We start from the raw sequence: 18223 nt of genomic DNA on the forward strand, positions 1-18223 counted from the left end.
GAGTATGAGCAGCTAGGGGTCAAATTAAAAAACAGAACCTCAAGGGTAATAATCTCTGGATTATTAACTGAGCCACGAGCGAATTTGGCTAGGACAAATAAAATTAGAGAGTTAAATGCGTGGCTCAAAGACTGGTGTGGGAGAAATGGGTTTTGCTTCCTGGGACACTGGCACCAGTACTGGGGCAGGAGGGAGCTGTTCCGTTGGGACGGGCTTCACTTGGCCAGTGCTGGGGCTAGAGTCCTGGCGGATCATATAACTAGGGCTGTAGAGAGGGCTTTAAACTAACTAGTGGGGGGGAGGTTCCTAGAGAGCAAATAATAAAAATGACAACCGAGAAGGTCATAGACTTAGGTAGCAGTGGGGAAATTAAAAACCAGAGCGTGTCAGGAAGGGGCAGAAGGTATGGAGTAAAAGGTAAAGTAATAAAAAGGGCAAAAGCAGGAACTAAGTGTCACAAAACACATTTGAAAGTTCTCTATCTGAATGCACGTAGCATTCGTAACAAAATAGACAAGTTAATGGCACAAATAACTACATATGGGTATGATCTTGTGGCCATTACAGAAACATGGCTGCAGGGTGACAATGCCTGGGAATTAAACATACCAGGTTATTTAATGATCAGGAAGGACAGGCAGGAAGGAAGGGGAGGTGGGGTGGCTATGTTAATAAAGGAAGGAATCACTGTAATACAGAGAAATTATATTGGGCCAAAAGATCAGGATAATGAAACAGTTTGGGTGGAGGTAAGGAATAATAAGGGGGAAAAAACACTAGTGGGCGTAGTCTATAGGCCTCCGAACAGTTGCAACTCGGTTGGACGGAGTATCAATCAGGAAATAGTTGAGGCTTGTAATAAGGGAACATCTATAATTATGAGGGATTTTAACTATCATATTAATTGGACAAATCAAATTGGGCAGGGCTGCCTTGAGGATGAGTTCATTGAGTGTATTAGGGATGGGTTTCTTGAGCAGTATGTAACTGAACCGACCAGGGGGCAAGCAACCTTCACAGAAATCATAGAAACCCCACAGTGCAGATAGAGGCCATTTCGGCCCATCGAGCCTGCACCGACACATATCCCACCCGATTCCCCGTAACCCCTACACCAACACATATCCCACCCTATCCCCGTAACCCCACGTATTTAATCCCCCCTAACACTAAGGGTCAATTTATCATAGCCAATCAACCTAACCCGCACATCTTTGGACTGTGGGAGGAAACCGGAGCACCCGGAGAAAACCCACGCAAACACGGGGAGAATGTGCAAACTCCACACAGACAGTCACCCGAGGCCGGATTCGAACCCGGGTCCCTGGCGCTGTGAGGCAACAGTGCTAACCACTATGCCACCGTGCTCCCTGGTCTGGTCCTGTGTAACGAGACAGGATTAATTAAAAATGTCCTAGTAAAGGATCCCCTTGGAATGAGTGACCATAACATGGTTGAATTCCATATTCAATTAGAGGGTGAGGAGGTTGGATCTCAAACAAGCGTGCTAAGCTTGAATAATGGAGACTATGAAGGTATGAGAGCGGAATTGAGTAGAGTGGATTGGGAAAATAGACTAAAGGGTAAGACGATACATGATCAGTGGTGTACATTGAAGGAGTTATTTAACAACTTCCAAAAAATATATATTCCACTGAGAAGAAAAGGGTGTAAAAGAAAAGACAGCCATCCGTGGCTAAGTAAAGAAATTAAGGATAGTATTCGACTAAAAACAAGGGCATATAAGGTAGCCAAATCTAGTGGGAGGATAGAGGATTGGGAAAACTTTAAAAGACAGCAAAAAATAACAAAAAGATTGATTAAGAAAGGGAAGATAGATTATGAAAGTAAATTAGCAACAAATATAAAAACAGATAGTAAGAGTTTTTATAGTTATATAAAAAGAAAAAGGGTGGCTAAAGTAAATATTGGTCCCTTAGAGGATGAGACCGGGAAATTAATGGTGGGAAATATGGAGATGGCAAAAACACTGAATGAATATTTTGTATCAGTCTTTACAGTAGAGGACACTAAGAATATCCCAACACTGGACAAGCAGGGGGCTATAGGGGGGGAGGAGATAAACATGATCAAAATCACTAAGGAAGTGGTACTCGGTAAAATAATGGGACTCAAGGCGGATAAATCACCTGGACCTGATGGCTTACATCCTAGGGTCTTGAGGGAAGTGGCGGTAGGGATTGTGGATGCATTGGTAATAATCTTCCAAAACTCCCTGGACTCAGCAAAGGTCCCGGCAGACTGGAAAACTGCTAATGTAACACCCTTATTCAAAAAGGGCAGTAGACAGAAGGCTGGAAACTATAGACTGGTTAGCCTAACATCTGTGGTAGGTAAAATTTTGGAGTCCATTATTAAGGAGACAGTAACAGGACATTTGGATAATCATAATTTAATAAGACAAAGTCAGCATGGTTTTATGAAGGGGAAGTAATGTTTGACAAATTTGCTGGAGTTCTTTGAGGAAGTAACGTATAGGGTGGATAAAGGTGCACCAGTGGACGTAGTGTATTTAGACTTCCAAAAGGCATTTGACAAGGTGCCACACAAAATATTATTGCTTAAGATAAAAAATCACGGGATTGGGGGTAATATTCTGGCATGGATAGAGGATTGGCTATCTAACAGAAGGCAGAGAGTTGGGATAAATGGTTCATTCTCAGACTGGCAATCAGTAACCAGTGGTGTTCCGCAGGGGTCAGTGCTGGGTCCCCAACTCTTTACAATCTATATTAACGATTTGGAGGAGGGGACCGAGTGTAACATATCAAAGTTTGCAGATGATACTAAGATGGGAGGGAAAGTAGTGAGTGAGGAGGACATAAAAAACCTGCAAAGGGACATAGACAGGCTAAGTAAGTGGGCAGAGATTTGGCAGATGGAATACAATACTGGAAAGTGTGAGGTTATGCACTTTGGCAGGAAAAATCGTAGAGCAAGTTATTATCTTAATGGCAAGAAACTGGAAAGTACTGAAGTACAAAGGGATCTGGGGGTCCTGGTGCACGAAACTCAAAAGGTTAGTATGCAGGTGCAGCAAGTGATTAAGAAGGCCAATGGAATGTTGGCTTTCATTGCTAGGGGGATAGAATATAAAAATAGGGAGGTATTGCTTCAGTTGTACAAGGTATTGGTGAGACCGCACCTGGAATACTGCATACAGTTTTGCTGTCCATACTTAAGAAAGGACATACTTGCTCTCGAGTCAGTACAAAGAAGGTTCACTGGGTTAATCCCTGGGATGGTCATATGAGGAGAGGTTGAGTAGATTGGGACTCTACTCATTGGAGTTCAGAAGAATGAGAGGTGATCTTATTGAAACATATAAGGTTGTGAAGGGGTTGGATCGGGTGGATGCGGGGAGGATGTTCCCGATGAGGGGTGAAACTAGAACTAGGGGGCATAGTCTTAGAATAAGGGGCTGCTCTTTCAAAACTGAGATGAGGAGGAACTACTTCACTCAGAGGGTGGTAGGTCCATGGAATATGCTGTCCCAAAAAGCTGTCGAAGCTGCATCATTACATAAATTTAAAAGAGAAATAGACAGTTTCCTAGAAGAAAAGGGAATTAAGGGTTACGGGGAGCGGGCAGGAATTTGGACATGAGTATAGGTTCGGATCGGTCATGGCCCTGTGGGTAGTGGAGCGGGCCCAGGGGCTGCGTAGCCTGATCCTGCTCCTGTTTCATGTGTCTAATTCTGTTAGATTCAGGAGATAGTCCTGTGATAGTGGATTGGCGGTTAGGATCAGATCAGCCATGATCTTATTGAATGGCGGAGCAGGCTCGAGGGGCCGATTGGCCTACTCCTATTTCTTATGTTCTTATGTAACTAGGGGGCATAGTCTCAGGATAAGGGGTAGGCCATTTAAGACTGAGATGAGGAGGAATTTCTTCACTCAGATGGTTGTGAATCTTTGGAATTTTCCGCCCCAGAGGGCGGTGAATGCTGAGTCTTTGAGTATATTCAAGGCTGAGATAGATAGATTTTTGGACTCTAGAGGGATCAAGGAATATGGAGATCAGGCGGGAAAGTGGAGTTGAGGTCAATGATCAGCCATGATCTTATTGAATGGCCTACTCCTGCTCTTATTTCTTATGTTATGGGCACAACTCACTTTTGCATAAAATTCTGCAATCTTTAGCATTACTTGATTTGATTCCACCCAGATTAAGCAGTTATCTGGGTGGAAATCATGCAGAAACTCCAGGCCTTTAAGTCAGAGGATGTTATGCTGAAACTATACAGTGATCTAGTCAAATGGTAGCTTGAGTACTGCGTCCAGTTGTGGACAGCAGGTCACAAGTAATATTCAAGCTGTGGAAACAATGCAGAGAACAGCCACGATCCTGATCCCTAGTGCCCAGAGAAAACAAGTTAATTAAGGAAAACTGGAGAAAGTGGGGATCTTCAGTCTTGAAAGAAGGCAACTAAAAGACAAACTTATAAAAGTATATAGAATACTAGTGAATCTTCAATGATGTTGCTCACAGTAAGTCAGAGTTTATGGGGATTGGGGGTGGGGGGAGGAATTTCAACTGCAGCTGTGCCCATTTACAAGGCATCCAGCAGTTTAAAATGACTGGGGAACAGCTCCAACGTTTTGACGCCCATGGCCCGACTGATGCGATTTTCAGATGGGCTTGTAACTGGGCGCACAGCGCTCCCAATGGAAACAGGTGGGAGGCTGCTTGCATATTCAAATTGCGGTCCTATGCTGGTTGTCAAACCCCGTTTATAATTTTCAAGTACAAATGGGCAGAACGCGTGCTGTGCGCACTGCGTCCACTTGCACTAGGCCGTGAGCGGTCTAACCAGGACAAAGCAATCCGCTTGATCAGCACTCCAGCCACCAGTTTAAATATCTACTCCCTCCGCAACAACAACTTGCATTTATATAGTGCCTTTAAGGTAGTAAAACGTCCCAAGGTGCTCTACAGGAGTGTTAACATACAAAATTTGACACCAGGCTACATAAGGAGATATTAGGACAGGTGGTCAAAAGCTTGGTCAAAGGGATAGGTGTTAAAGAGCATCTAAAAGGAGGAGAGAGTGGTAGAAAGGCAGAGAGGTTTAGGGAGGGAATTCCACCGGTGTACTTTGGCTGCAGTGTGTACCATCTACAAGAAGCACTGCAGCAAGTTGCCAAGGCTTCTTCGTCAGCACCTCTAAAACTTGCAACCTCCACTACCTAGAAGGACAAGGGCAGCAGGTGCATGGTCACACACCATCCTGACTTGGATATATATCGCCATTGCTTCATTACTGCTGGGTCAAATTCCTGGTACTCTCTACTTAACAGCATTGTGGGAGTAAATTTATCAAGCGGACCACAGCAGTTCAAGAAGGCGGCCCACCACCATCTTGTCAAGGCCATCTAGTGATGGGCAATAAATGCCGACCTTGCCAGCGACACCCATATCTCAAAAATGAATAATAACCAGCATCCCTAAAGGGACCATTGGATACCACTTCAAAACTGGCTTGGAACATTTTGGGGAATTTTTGTGGAGCAGAAATGCTACTCTGGCCCCTCAAAATTACTGTAGGCCACTGCTGGGTAGGCCTCCCACCTTGCGTGCCTTCCACCCTTTTTTAATTCTGACTTATGGCTTAGCTTGTTCATGGAGCTGGCATATTTTCAGCCCACTGATTTGGCAACCTGCATGCTAGCACTCATTGAGTGCTGGGCAGCTCGCAGACTGTATTCTAATGCGACCCAAACCTGAAAATGGCTTGGGCTTCCCGCTGAAGGGTTCGGACATGTGCAGTGGACACACCACCACGTTCTGTGTGTGTGTTTAAAATCAACGCCATGGTGTCTCTCTTACCTCTGCTTGTCATGCTTGTGTTTCTGCTTCTGTCTCTGTTTCTCTTCTAGTTTACTTATTTCTGTATTTCTCTTCTTTTCAGCTTGTCTCTGTCATTTTCTGTTTTACTCTGTCTTTTTTTAAATATTTACTTTCAGGTGGGAATTGGTGGGTGACTGGTGAGGCATGTTGGGCAAGGGGCACAAGTTGTATTTTTTGTTGTGTTGTGTGCAATACTAGTTGGGCAAGGAAGGGAGCCATGGATGGTTGCAGGTAGTATTTTGAGGTGGTGGCTGCAGGCAAGTTCAGGGAGCTTCCAGGCAGGGACACAGGCTGGCTTTCACAGTGTGGATGGCATGGCAGTATCCAGCTAGAGCATAGGACAAGCAGAAAAGCAACATAGAAACATAGAAGATAGGAGCAGGAGTAGGCCATTCGGCCCTTCGAGCCTGCTCCGCCATTCAATGAGATCATGGCTGATCATTCAAATTCAGTACCCTGTCCCTGCCTTCTCCCCATATCCCTTGATCCCTTTAGCCTTAAGAAATATATCCAACTCTTTCTTGAATATATTAATGAACTGGCCTCCACCGCCCTCTGTGGCAGAGAATTCCACAGGTTCACCACTCTCTGGGTGAAGAAATTCCTCCTCATTTCAGTCCTAAATGTCCTACCCCTTATCCTTAGACTATGACCCCTGGTTCTGGACTCCCGACCATCGGGAACATCCTTCCTGCATCTAGTCTGCCTAGTCCTGTTAGAATTTTATAAGTTTCAATGAGATCCCCTCTCATTCTTCTAAACTCCAGTAAGTATAAGCCCAATCGACACAATCTCTCCTCGTACGTCATTCCTGTCATCCCAGTTATCAGCCTGGTGAATCTTCGCTGCACTCCTTCCATGGCAAGAACATCCTTCCTCAGATAAGGTGACCAAAACTGCACACAATACTCAAGGTGCGGTCTCACCAAGGCCCTGTACAACTGTAGCAAGACATCCTTGTTCCTGTACTCAAACCCTCTTGCTACGAAGGCCAACATACCATTTGCCGCCTTAACCGCCTGCTGCACCTGCATGCTTACCTTCAGCGACTGGTGCACAAGAACACCCAGGTCTCTTTGCACTTCCCCTCCTCCCAATCTATTGCCATTCAAATAATAATGTGCCTTCCTGTTTTTGCCACCAAAGTGGATAACCTCACATTTATCCACATTATAGTGCATTTGCCATGTTTCTGCCCAATCACCTAACCTGTCCAAATCGTACTGGAGTTTCATGACATCCTCCTCGCAGCATACCCTCCCACCCAGCTTTGTGTTGTCTGCAAATTTGGAGATATTACATCCAATTCCCTCATCCAGATCATTAATATATATTGTGAATAGCTGGGGTCCTAGGACCGATCCTTGCGGTACCCCACTAGTCACTGCCTGCCACTCGGAAAATGACCCGTTTATTCCAACTCTTTGCTTTCTGTCCGCCAACCAGTTCTCTATCCAAGTCAATACCTTGCCCCCAATCCCATGTGCCTTAATTTTGCACGCTAATCTCTTATGCGGGACCTTATCGAAAGCCTTCTGAAAGTCCAAATACATCACATCCACTGGTTCTCCCTTATCTTCCCTTTGCAGCTGGACCCTGGACTTCCTAAGTAACAGACCCCAGTCTCTCAAATTAGGTAACCACACCTCCCTCCCCCCCCCACTGACCCTGAACACGGGGGCCCCACAAGGTTGTGTGCTGAGCCCCCTCCTCTACTCCCTCTTCACCCACGACTGTGTGGCTCTTCATGGTTCCAACACCATCATCAAGTTTGCGGATGATACCACGGTGGTAGGCCAGATCACCAACAACGATGAGTCAGCCTACAGGGAGGAGGTCCAGCATCTCGTGAAGTGGTGCGCCGATAACAACCTGGCCCTTAACATCAAGAAAACCAAGGAAATCTTTGTGGACTTCAGGAAGTCTAAAGGCGGAAGTCACACCCCCATCCACATCCATGGGGCTGTGGTGGAAAGGGTGGACAGCTTTAAGTTCCTCGGACTCCACATCACTGAAGACCTCTCCTGGTCCCTCAATACCTCCTCTTTGGTGAAGAAGGCCCAGCAGCGCCTATATTTCCTAAGGAGGCTGAAGGGATGTAACCTGTCACCCCTGATCCTCTCTAACTTTTACCGCTGCACAATAGAGAGCATCCTGACGAACTGTATCACGGTATGGTTTGTCAGCTGTAGCTCCTATGACCGGAAAGCCCTGCAGCGGGTAGTCAAAACTGCCCAATGCATCAGCGGCACCCGGCTACCGACCATAGAGAACATCTACCAGAAATGCTGTTTACGGAGGTCACTGACCATCATCAAAGACCCTACTCACCCCAGCCACAGTTTGTTCGCCCCCCTGCCATCTGGGAGACGCTACAGATGCATTCGCACCCGAACGACCAGATTTAGGAACAGCTTCTTTCCCAGGGCTGTCATCCTACTGAACTCCACAAATAAACTCTAAAGCCTGCACATCTGCCAATGCACTTTATTATGGTTATGTTTATGTTAATGTATTACAAGTCAAATTAATGTTGAATGTTAAATGTCTTAATCAAAATGTACACTCTTGGGAGCCGCAAGCCTACATTTCGTTGTACTGCACTTGTGCACTAACAATGACAATAAAGTTTATTATTATTATTATCTATTTTACCAGTTACATCCTCAAAAAATTCCAGTAGATTAGTCAAGCATGATTTACCTTTTGTAAATCCATGCTGACTTTGTCCGATCCTGTCACTGCTTTCCAAGTGCTCTGCTATTACATCTTTTATAATGGACTCTAGCATTTTCCCCACTACCGATGTCAGGCTTACCGGTCTATAATTCCCTGCTTTTTCTCTACCACCTTTTTTGAATAGTGGGGTAACATTAGCTACCCTCCAATCCATGGGTACTGTTCCAGAGTCTATCGAGTTCTGGAATATGACCAGCAATGCATCTACTATTTCTGGGGCCACTTCCGTAAGTACCCTGGGATGTAGATTATTAGGCCCTGGGGATTTATCGGCCTTCAGTCCCATCAATTTTCCTAACACCATTTCCCTACAAATGCTGATTTCTTTCAGTTCCACCCTTTCATCAGACCCTATGTTCCCCGGTATTTCTGGGAGGTTATTTGTGTCCTCCTTTGTGAAGACAGAACCAAAATATGTATTTAGTTGGTCTGCCATTTCTTTGTTCCCCATTATAAATTCCCCCGATTCTGACTGCAAGGGACCTACGCTTGACTTCACCAATCAGTCGGGACCAGCGGGAGCAGCGAGGAGGAGCTCGGGAGAAAACCCGGCGACCAGCGAGGCCCGAGACCAGTCGGGAGCAGTGATTCAGAGCCGGTATAAAAACCGGAGAGAGGCGAGGCCCGAGACCAGTCGGGAGCAGTGATTCAGAGCCGGTATAAAAACCGGAGAGAGGCGAGGCCCGAGACCAGTCGGGAGCAGTGATTCAGAGCCGGTATAAAAACCGGAGAGAGGCGAGGCCCGAGACCAGTCGGGACCAGCGGGAGCAGCGAGGAGGAGCTCGGGAGAAAACCCGGCGACCAGCGAGGCCCGAGACCAGTCGGGAGCAGTGATTCAGAGCCGGTATAAAAACCGGAGAGAGGCGAGGCCCGAGACCAGTCGGGAGCAGTGATTCAGAGCCGGTATAAAAACCGGAGAGAGGCGAGGCCCGAGACCAGTCGGGAGCAGTGATTCAGAGCCGGTATAAAAACCGGAGAGAGGCGAGGCCCGAGACCAGTCGGGACCAGCGGGAGCAGCGAGGAGGAGCTCGGGAGAAAACCCGGCGACCAGCGAGGCCCGAGACCAGTCGGGAGCAGTGATTCAGAGCCGGTATAAAAACCGGAGAGAGGCGAGGCCCGAGACCAGTCGGGAGCAGTGATTCAGAGCCGGTATAAAAACCGGAGAGAGGCGAGGCCCGAGACCAGTCGGGACCAGCGAGGAGGAGCTCGGGAGAAAACCCGGCGACCAGCGAGGCCCGAGACCAGTCGGGAGCAGTGATTCAGAGCTGGTATAAAAACCGGAGAGAGGCGAGGCCCGAGACCAGTCGGGAGCAGTGATTCAGAGCCGGTATAAAAACCGGAGAGAGGCGAGGCCCGAGACCAGTCGGGACCAGCGGGAGCAGCGAGGAGGAGCTCGGGAGAAAACCCGGCGACCAGCGAGGCCCGAGACCAGTCGGGAGCAGTGATTCAGAGCCGGTATAAAAACCGGAGAGAGGCGAGGCCCGAGACCAGTCGGGAGCAGTGATTCAGAGCCGGTATAAAAACCGGAGAGAGGCGAGGCCCGAGACCAGTCGGGACCAGCGGGAGCAGCGAGGAGGAGCTCGGGAGAAAACCCGGCGACCAGCGAGGCCCGAGACCAGTCGGGAGCAGTGATTCAGAGCCGGTATAAAAACCGGAGAGAGGCGAGGCCCGAGACCACAGCTGGGGCAGTCGGGAGAGCAGGAGGCCAGTAACTGCTGGGGCAGTCGGGAGAGCAGGAGGCCAGTAACTGGTGAGTTTAAAAGCTCACCTTTCGCGGGCTTTTTCTTTCACAGCTGGTGCAGTCGGGAGAGCAGGAGGCCAGTAACTCTTATATAGGTGGAGCTGTTGCTAAACCCGAAACACTACAGTGTAGTGTCTCCCACCCTTCCACCTCCTCTAACCTTTTAGGGGTTAGGGGAAGTTGAAAAGGTAGGTTCAATTTATTTTATTTCAGGAGCCTAACCTAGGTGGAAAAGGTTCCAGGACAGGAGGCGGCAGTGAAAATACAACACCAGAAAACAGGTAGGTGACTGGTTGGTGAGTACTTTCACAAACTTATTCTAAGTAGAATTCAATAATTAAGCTAAATCGTAGTAAATAAAAGGGTATTGTAAGGGTTAAGTCATGGAAGGGCAGCTCGGACCCGTGTCATGCTTCTCCTGTGCCATGTGGGAAATCAGGGACACTGTCCCTGACAACTATGTGTGCAGGAAGTGTGTCCAGCTGCAGCTCCTAGCAGACCGCATGGCGGTGCTGGAGCTGCGAATGGACTCACTCTGGAGCATACGCGATGCTGAGGATGTTGTGGATAGCACATTCAGTGAGTTGGTCACACCGCAGGTAAAGGCTAGCTCAGACAGTAAATGGGTGACCAAAAGGCAGGGTAAAGGCAGGAAGGTAGTGCAGGAGTCACCTGCGGTCATCTCCCTCCAAAACAGGTTTACCGTTTTGGGTACTGTTGGGGGAGATGACTTATCAGGGGAAGGCACCAGCAGCCAGGTTCAGGGCACCATGACTGGCTCTGCTGCACAGAAGGGCGGGAAAAAGAGGGATAGGGCTATAGTGATAGGGGATTCAATTGTAAGGGGGATAGATAGGAGTTTCTGTGGCCGAGACCGAGACTCCAAGATGGTATGTTGCCTCCCTGGTGCAAGGGTCAAGGATGTCTCGGAGCGGGTGCAGAGCATTCTGAAGGGGGAGGGGGATCAGCCAGTTGTCGTGGTACATGTAGGTACCAACGATGTAGGTAAAAAGAGGGAGGAGGTCCTACAAGCTGAATTTAGGGAGTTAGGAGCTAAATTGAAAAGTAGGACCTCAAAGGTAGTAATCTCTGGATTGCTACCAGTGCCACGAGCTAATAAGTTTAGAGAGAGTAAGATAGATAAGCTAAATACGTGGCTTGAGCAGTGGTGCAAGGGAGAGGGATTTAAATTCTCGAGGCATTGGAACCAGTTCTTGGGGAGGAGTGACCTGTACCAAGGGGACGGTCTACACCTGAACTGTGAGGGAGCCGATGTCCTCGGGGTAATATTTTCTAGGGCGGTTCGGGAGGATTTAAACTAATTTGGCAGGGGGATGGGAACCTAGGTAGTGGAAAAGAGGGAAGTCATATGAAGTTAGAAATAGATGGTAGAAAGGTGAGAAGCAATAAGCAAAGGAGAGAAACACAAAGGGCCAAACTAATTCATAATGAGAGTGTGAAAAAAGCAAGCCTGAAGGCTTTGTATCTTAATGCTAGAAGCATTAGGAACAAGGTGGATGAATTAGTTGTGGAAATAGAGGTAAACAAGTATGATTTGATTGGGATTACAGAAACGTGGCTGCAGGGTGGGCAAGGCTGGGAACTTAACATCCAGGGATATACAATATTTAGGAAGGATCGGCAAAAAGGTAGGGGAGGTGGGGTAGCATTGCTGGTAAAGGAGGGGATTAATGCAATGGAAAGGAAGGATATTAACTCGGATGAAACGGAATCTGTATGGGTAGAAATGAGAAATAGCAAGGGGAGGAAAACGTTAGTGGGTGTGATATATAGGCCTCCAAATAGTAATATGGAGGTGAGGGAAGGCATAAAAAGGGAAATTAGAGAAGCGTGCGATAAGAGCACAGCTGTCATCATGGGTGACTTTAATTTACATATTGATTGGACTACCCAAATTAGTAAAAATTCTGAGGAGGAGGAATTCCTGGAATGTTTTCGGGACGGTTATCTGGACCAATATGTCGAGGAGCCGACTCGAGATCAGGCCATTTTAGACTGGGTATTGTGCAATGAGAAGGGACTTATCAGCAATCTTCTTGTACGAGGCCCCTTGGGTCAGAGCGATCATAATATGATCGAGCTCTCAGTCGAGATGGAGAGTGAGGAAATTGAATCAGAGACTAAGGTCCAGAACTTAAATAAAGGGAATTACGAGGGTATGAGACGGGAATTGGGTAAGATTGATTGGGTGGTGTTTCTGGGGGGATTGACAGTGGATAGACAATGGCAAGCATTCAAAGATAGAATGGAAGAATTCCAGAACATGTTTATACCGGTTTGGCATAAAAATAAACCTAAAAAGGTGGCTCAACCGTGGATAACGAGGGAAATTAGGGACAGCATAAAATCAAAAAAAAGGGCATATCAACTGGCAAAAAAAAGCACCAGACCGGAAGATTGGGGGCAGTACAGGATACAGCAAAAGAGGACAAAGGGATTAATCAGGAAGGGGAAAATAGAATACGAAAGTAAACTTGCAGCAAACATAAAGACAGACTGCAAAAGCTTTTATCGGTATATCAGGAGGAAAAGACTGGTAAAATCCCAAGTCGGTCCCTTGCAGTCCGATTCGGGAGAATATATAATGGAGAATAAGGAAATGGCAGACCAATTAAACTCATACTTTGGTTCTGTATTCACAAAGGAGGACACAAATAACCTCCCAGGAATATCGGCAAACATAGGGACTAATGAGAGGGAGGAGCTGACAGAAATTAGTATCTCTAGGGATATGGTGTTGGGTAAGTTGAGGGGACTGAAGGCCGACAAATCCCCGGGGCCTGATAAACTACATCCTAGGGTACTTAAGGAGGTGGCCCTGGAGATAGCAGATGCTCTAAGGATCATCTTCCGGAACTCCATTGACTCGGGAACAGTACCCGTGGATTGGAGGGTAGCTATTGTTACCCCAATATTTAAAAAGGGGGGTAGAGAGAAAGCAGGGAATTATAGACCAGTAAGCCTTACATCGGTTGTGGGCAAAATGCTAGAGTCCATTATTAAGGATAAAATAGCGGAGCACTTGACAAATGGGGAAAGGATCGGACAGAGTCAACATGGATTTACAAAGGGTAAATCGTGTTTGACTAATCTGCTGGAATTTTTTGAGGAAGTAACTGGTAAAATAGATGGGGGAGAGCCAGTGGATGTGGTGTACCTTGACTTCCAGAAAGCCTTCGATAAGGTTCCACACAAAAGATTATCATGCAAAATTAAGGCTCATGGGATTGGGGGCAAAGTATTAACGTGGATAGAGAACTGGCTGGCGGATAGAAAACAGAGAGTTGGAATAAACGGCTCGTTTTCGGAGTGGCAGGCAGTGACCAGCGGGGTGCCGCAAGGATCTGTCCTGGGACCCCAGCTGTTCACAATATATATAAATGATCTGGATCAGGGAATTGGATGCAATATTTCCAAATTCGCTGACGACACTAAACTAGGAGCAGGGGTGGGCTCTGATGAGGATGTCAGGAGGCTACAGTGCGATTTGGACAGGTTGGGGGAATGGGCGGATACGTGGCAGATGCACTATAATGTGGATAAATGCGAGGTTATCCACTTTGGGGGTAAAAACAGGAGGGTAGATTATTATCTAAATGGCAATAGATTGGGAGATGGGGAAGTGCAGAGGGACCTGGGTGTTCTTGTGCACCAGTCACTGAAGGAGAGCATGCAGGTGCAACAGGCGATTAAGAAGGCAAATGGTATGTTGGCCTTCATATCAAGGGGGTTCGAGTATAGGAATAGGGATACCTTACTACAGCTGTACAAGGTGCTGGTGAGACCGCATCTGGAGTATTGTGTACAGTTTTGGTCGCCCCATCTGCGGAAGGATGTTCTTGCCATGGAAAGAGTGCAGCGGCGATTCACCAGGCTGATACCTGGAATGGCGGGAATGACCTACGAGGAGAGATTGAATAGTTTGGGCTTGTACTCACTGGAGTTTAGAAGATTGAGAGGGGATCTCATCGAAACATATAAAATTATGGCAGGCCTGGACAGGCTGAATTCAGAGAGAATGTTTCCAATGGCAGGGGAGCACAGAACCAGGGGCCACAGTCTAAAAATAGCGGGCAAATCATTTAAAACAGAGATGAGGAAGAATTTCTTCACTCAAAGAGTGGTGAGCCTGTGGAATTCCCTGCCACAGAGGGCTGTGAAGGCTAATTCAATAAATATTTTCAAGAGAGAATTGGATATATTTCTGAAGGCTAAGGGGATTAAGGGTTACGGAGAAAAGGCGGGGACGGGGTACTGAACTGGTAAGATCAGCTAAGATCTCAGACGAAGATCAGCCATGATCTCATTGAATGGCGGAGCAGGCTCGAAGGGCCGAATGGCCTACTCCTGTTCCTATCTCTATGTTTCTATGTTTCACATATCTATAAAAGCTTTTACAGTCAGTTTTTATGTTCCCTGCTAGCTTACTCTCATATTCTATTTTCCCTTTCTTAATTAATCCCTTTGTCCTCCTTTGTTGAATCCTGAATTGCTCCCAATCCTCAGGATTATTGCTTTTTCTGGCCAATTTGTATGTCCTCTCCTTGGATCTTATGCTATCCCTAATTTCCCTTGTTAGCCACAGTTGAGTCACCTTTTTTGTTTTATTTTTATGCCAAACTGGGATGAACAACTTCTGTAGTTCATCCATTTGGTCTTTGAATGTTTGCCATTGCCTATCCACCGTCAACCCTTTGAGTGCCATTCCCCAATCAATCCTACCCAACTCGCTCCTCAGACCATCGTAGTTTCCTTTATTTAAATTGAGGACCCTTGTTTCTGAGTCAACTACTTCATTCTCCATCTTAATGAAGAATTCGATCATATTATGATCGCTCCGACCCAAGGGGCCTCGTACAACAAGATTGCTAATTAATCCTTTCTCGTTACATAATACCCAGTCTAAGATGGCCTGATCTCTGGTTGGTTCCTCGACATATTGGTCCAGGAAACCATCCCGTAAACACTCCAGGAATTCCTCCTCCACAGTATTGTTACCAATTTGGTTAGCCCAATCTATATGTAGATTAAAGTCACCCATGATGACTGCTGTGCCCTTATTGCATGCTTCTTTAATTTCCCTTTTAATGCCATCCCCAACCTCCGCCTTACTGTTTGGAGGTCTATATACCACTCCCACTAATGTTTTTTTCCCCTTAGTATTTCTCAATTCTACCCATACATATTCCACATCATCAGAGCTAATATCCTTCATTACAATTGTGTTAATCCCTTCTTTAACCAGTAATGCTACCCCACCTCCCTTTCCTTTTTGCCTATCTTTCCTGAATATCGAATACCCCTGGATGTTGAGTTCCCAGTCTTGGCCATCCTTGAGCCACGTTTCCGTAATCCCAATCAAATCATATTCGTTTACCTCTATTTGCGCAGCCAATTCATCCACCTTATTACAAATGCTCCTCGCATTAAGACACACAGCCTTCAGGCTTGTTTTTTTAATGCTCTTAGACCTATTAGAATTATTATTTACTGTGGCCATGTTTGATTTAAACCGTTGATTTCTCTGACTGCCACTTTTGTTTTTCTCCTTCCTATCTTTTGCTTTTATCCTTGTTTCCCTTTCCTCTGTCTCCCTGCTCAGGTTCCCAACACCCTTCCATTTTAGTTTAAACCCTCCCCCACAGCACTAGCAAACAAACCCCCTAGGACATCGGTTCCAGCCCTGCCCAGGTGCAGACCGTCCGGTTTGAACTGGTCCCACCTCCCCCAGAACCGGTTCCAATGTCCCAGGAACTTGAATCCCTCCCCCTGGCACCATTCCTCTAGCCACGTATTCATCTGAAGTATCCTTCTATTTCTACTCTGACTAGCACGTGGCACTGGTAGGAATCCTGAGATTACTACCTTTGAGGTCCTGTTTTTTAATTTACCTCCTAACTCCCTATATTCTGCTTTTAGGACCTCATCCCGCTTTTTACCTACATCGTTGGTGCCTATATGCACCAACATGAAGGGTTTGTAGCTTAAAGCCACATTGTCCAAATTTTGATTCTCCAACTACATATACTATGGGGGCAATTTTCCCAGCCCCGAGGAGGCGGGACAGTTAACAAAATGGCAAAATCTGAGTGCGGGTTCGGAACCCGCCTCCGCGCAATTTTGCCGGAGATGGTTTTGATGGATGCGATTTGGTCCTGCCTCCATCAGTCGGGAGAGATAGTTAAGACCCTTAAATAGTAGTTAAGAGCCTCTATAATCCTATTTTGACAGGCCCTCATTATTTTACCACATTTTCAGCATGTTCCTTGACCCTCCTAAACCACGCTAGCTAATCCTGGCGGGTTGACAAGTGGGTGGCCTCCTCACAGCTGCAGCTCCACCATTAAGACGGAGCTTTCATCAGGGAGCAGTTGCAGATGGCAGAACTTTTGTTCCAAGGGTCTTTCAGCACTTTTAGCAGGCCTACCGAAGTCAGAGGTGCTGCAGCTTCAATCTCTCAACTGTGGGACCTTCTTGGCCCGCTTGGACTGAGTGCTTCCCCAACGGAGGTATCTGCCAGCAGCATAGGAACCAATTATTTCCTTTCACCATGGAGCTCAGATTCGGATGAGGAGCAGCCATGGCAGCAGCAGAACCAGGCAGCTCAGCAGGAACTGCAGCAGGAGCCCCAACCTCCTGCTCACCCACCTGATGTTGCACAGGGCAGAAGGCACCAGGGCATCGAAGCACCTCACCGCAGGAGATATGCCCCTCTCAGGGTTTATAGACTGAGGATGAGCTACCTCCACATGAGTGAGCAGCAGTGTCAAAGGAGGCCGAGACATCTGCGCACTGCTGCAGCAACACCTGGAGCCCAGAGGAGCGGGTGGACACCCCTTACAGAAGTTGAGTGCGGTGGTGACTGACAGTGGCTGTCAGTCACCACCGCACTCAACTTCTTTGCCTCAGGCTCCTTCCAGGGATCATCAGCAGACATCAGCGGCATCTCCCAGTCGGCCGCCCACAGTTGCATCACGCAGATTACCGATGCCCTTTTTGAAAAGGCCCACAATTACATCCAGTTCTCAAGGGATCAAGCAAGTGTAACCGCACGTTCAGTTGGCTTTGCAAATATGGCAGGCTTGCCAATGGTGCAGGGCATCAAAGACCACATACAAATGGCCCTTAAGGCACCCCATCACAACCCAGCTATCTTTGTCAACCCAAAGGGCTTCCACTCCCTCAACGTACAGTTGGTGTGTAACCACAAGAAGGAGATTTTGCATGTTTGCGCCAGGTTCTGTGGTGGTTGCCATGAGTCTTTCATCCTGCGGAACTCCAGTGTTCCTCCGCTCTTCAATCCGCCAAGCCAACTTAACGGATGGCTCCTTGGTGATGAGGGCTACCCCCTGAAGAAGTGGCTAATGACGCTGATCAAGAGGCCAGCTAACTAGGCTAAAGAGCACTACAGCACCAGCCACACTTTGACCAGGTCCATCATCGAGCAAACCATTGGTTGTTGAAGATGCGATTCCGATGCCTTGACAGATCAGGTGGAGCCTGCAGTATTCAGCAGCCAGGGTCTCCAGAATGGTCGTGGTCTGCTGTGCACTGCACAAAATGGCACAGCGTCGTGGCTTGCAGCTTCCTGGCATGCAAGTGGCTCAGTTCATAGCCTCCTCAGAGGAGGAGGAGGAGGAGGACCGAGCGCTGTCTATCAACCAGCAGCAGCGGCAGCACGTGAGTACATGGCTGCCCGTGATGCAAGGCATTCACTTATCCTGGCCAGATTTGCATAAGTTGCCCATGTTGGCACATGTCCTTGGCTCCATCTTAAGACATGATAGACAATGGACATGACTCTCTGACCTCCTTTCACTCTGGCCACCAACCTGACCACGCAAGTGTCAC

The sequence above is a fragment of the Somniosus microcephalus genome, chromosome 10 (genome assembly GCF_052327205.1).
Source record: "Somniosus microcephalus isolate GS21.2 chromosome 10, FLI_Smic_1.0, whole genome shotgun sequence".
In the NCBI taxonomy this organism is placed as follows: domain Eukaryota; kingdom Metazoa; phylum Chordata; class Chondrichthyes; order Squaliformes; family Somniosidae; genus Somniosus; species Somniosus microcephalus.